Below are 3,040 nucleotides of genomic sequence, written 5' to 3' on the forward strand. Positions count from 1 at the left end.
TGTTGTAGGTGGTTTGATCTTCTATCAAGACCACTAAAACTTTGTCTATATTAACAATAGCCTGTTTCACTTTATCATTTTTGTGTTCACTGGAGTGGCACTTTTAATTTCCTTCAAAAGCTTTTCCTTTGCATATACAACTTTACTAACAGTTTGATGCAAGATGTCTACTTTTTGACTTATTTCAGCTTTTGACCTGCCTTACTCACTAAGCTTAATCATTTCTAGCTTTTGATTTAAAGTGGAAGATGTTTAACTCTTCCTTTCACTTGAACACTAAGAGGCTATTATAGGATTACTAAGTGGCCTAGTTTTAGTATCGTTGTGTCTCAGGAACCAAGGAGGCCCAAGAAGGGGGAGAGAGATGGAGGAATGACCGGTTGGTGGAGTAGTCAGAACACACACAGTATTTATTAAGTTTGCCATGTTATATGAGTATGGTTCATGACCCCACAAAACAATTACAATGGTAACATCAGATACAACTGATCATAGATCACAATAAAAATAAAATAATAATGCAAATACTTGAAATATAATGAAGATTACCAAATGTGACAGAGACACAAGTGAGAAAATGCCATTGGAAAAATGGCACTGGTAGTCTTACTCAATGTAGTGTTGCCACAAACAATTTATAAAATTCACAGTATCTGCAAAGCACAGTAAAGTGAGGGATGCCTATATATGTATGCTTATATGTATATGTGTATGATTGACTTAAGGAATTGGCTTATGCCATTATGGCAGCTGAGAATTCCCAAGATCTACAGATGGCGACCCAGGGAGATTGATGGTATACTTCTAGTCTGAGTCTAAAGGACTGAGAACCAGGAGAGTTGAAAGTGCAAGTTCCAGTTCAAGTCAGAGTCTGAAGGCAGGAGAAGATTGATATCTCAGCTCAAAGATATTCTGAAAGAGAGAGAATTTGTCATACTCAGTCTTTTTTCTTTTTAATTTCTATTTCTCTTTTTTTCAACTTTTTATTTAAATTCTAGTTAGGTAACAAATAGTGTAATATTAGTTTCCAAGAGTAGAATTTAGTGATTCATCACTTACATATAGCACCCAGTGCTCATCACAAGTGCACTCAATACTCAACACCCATTTAGCCCATCTCCTACCCACCTCTCCTCCATCAACCCTCAGTTTTTTCTCTACAGTTAAGAGTCTGTTTTATGGTGTGCCTCTCTCTCTCTTTTTTCTACTCTATGTTCATCTGTTTTGTTTCTTAAGTTCTACATATGAGTAAAATAATATGGTATTTGTCTTTCTGACTTATTTTGCTTAGCATAATGCACTCTACCTCTATCCACATCATTCCAAATGACAAGATTTCATTCTTTTTTATGGCCAGCTAGACCCTAATACCTGATCTTTACTGCCCACCTGCTTGTATTCACTGACTTTTGTCCCATATATTCCCTTAAGCTCTTCTTTCCAGCTTATCTCTTAATTCATGCAAATGGAAACCAAAACCACCCCTTAAGTGATAGTGATTGCCTTGACAAGACATCCAGCTGGCCCAGACCACCCAGACCAGTTCGAACATAATCCCTGCATAAATGGGCCATGGAATGAACTCTAGAATGACGGATAACTACATTTAGTACTAAAATCTCCACCAAAGTGTTAAAGGGTGCAGTTAGTTAGGTTCTAACAGGATACCTGGAGGCCAACAATGAGGAAGTCATGGACAACCTTCAGGAAAGTTAAAGGTATTGAGCGAGCAGTGTTTGTGGTTTGAGCAGTGTGTGTGACTGCTGGGGACGCTTTCCTGGCTGCAGAGCTGTTTGGAAGCGTCCTCTGAATTTGTACTGCCTGTTGGGCCCACCATGAGGTGCCTAGATTCGGTGCAGCAGAAAATGCCTGTGTGTTTGTGATGGAGGTGAAAGAGGAGCCCTCCACCAAAAGGGAGCATCAACCATTTAAAGTTTTGGCAACTGAAACTCTAAGTCACAAGGCATTAGATGCAAATATATACAGTGCAATTCCAACATAAAAAGTGGATGAAACATGTTGTTATATTACTACCTACAAAGGTCAGCCATACTTTTGGGCTCGACTAGATAGAAAACCTAACAAATTAGTTGAGAAAATATTTAAAAATCATTTACATTCAAAACAAAACTTAAAATAATTTTTTTAGAATGTTGAGGAGGACTTCAAACCTGTTCCAGAATGCTGGATACCAGCGAAGGAAATAGAACAATCAAACAGGAATCCGATGCTGTTGGAAATGGACACATTCCTGGTTGGGTACCAGTGGAAAAACACAACAAACAGTACTGCTGGCATTCCTCTGAATTTAATTATTAATTCGAAGTTGCCCTGGTACTGAAGCATCATCTGGATGGTCCTGGGCTTCTGGAAATTAGTGCAGTACTGCTCTCAGATCTCCTAGAACACTAGAGCTGATATGAACAAATATTAATGGAAACCCATATAGGTTAGGAAGCAAGAAGCATCCATACATCTTCTTATACCACATGGGACATTTCAAATCTGAAATCAATGTACTTGAAGCACAATGATCTTTTATCCTGGTTTGAAGGTTGCAGAGAGGGTAAAATTGAAGGAATATTATGCCATTGCAATGATGGCTGTTTAATCAAGGTTCATCGCCATCATCTTGGTTTAGGTTGGCCAATTCCAGATACTTACATGAATTCAAAACCAGTTATTATCAACATGAGCCTGAACAAGTATGACCATGCCTTTGATACTAAGTGTTTGTTTAGTCTTTTTTCAAAAATAGATAATCAGAAATTTGGTAAACTCAAAGATATAATACTTGTTGTATAAACTAGAAATGCAATTAAGAACCAGCCTTATTGTTATCTTTGAATCTTGAATATTCTGTCATATGTGGAAGGTAAAAAAATCTCAAGGTTCCATGTCTAATAGAGCAATATGTCTTCTAGCATTTGAAGAAATGAATTTCCTAGTTGCAAAGATCTATTCAAAAAATTTTTTAGAGCCACCAAATGAATTTCAACCACTAGACTTAAAAATATAATAATAAGCTCCCTACCTTGTA

General features: G+C 37.2%; 1 pseudogene; it reads left to right on the forward strand.

Annotated features, from left to right (window-relative positions):
• The first annotated feature begins 1,835 nt into the window (after nt 1-1,835).
• Nucleotides 1,836-2,805, forward strand: LOC114207418 (RNA ligase 1 pseudogene; annotated as a pseudogene).
• The last annotated feature ends 235 nt before the right edge of the window (nt 2,806-3,040 follow it).

The sequence above is a fragment of the Eumetopias jubatus genome, unplaced genomic scaffold, assembly GCF_037043125.1.
Source record: "Eumetopias jubatus isolate StellerSeaLion01/CBP00866 unplaced genomic scaffold, mEumJub1_p1.0 scaffold_11, whole genome shotgun sequence".
NCBI lineage: Eukaryota > Metazoa > Chordata > Mammalia > Carnivora > Otariidae > Eumetopias > Eumetopias jubatus.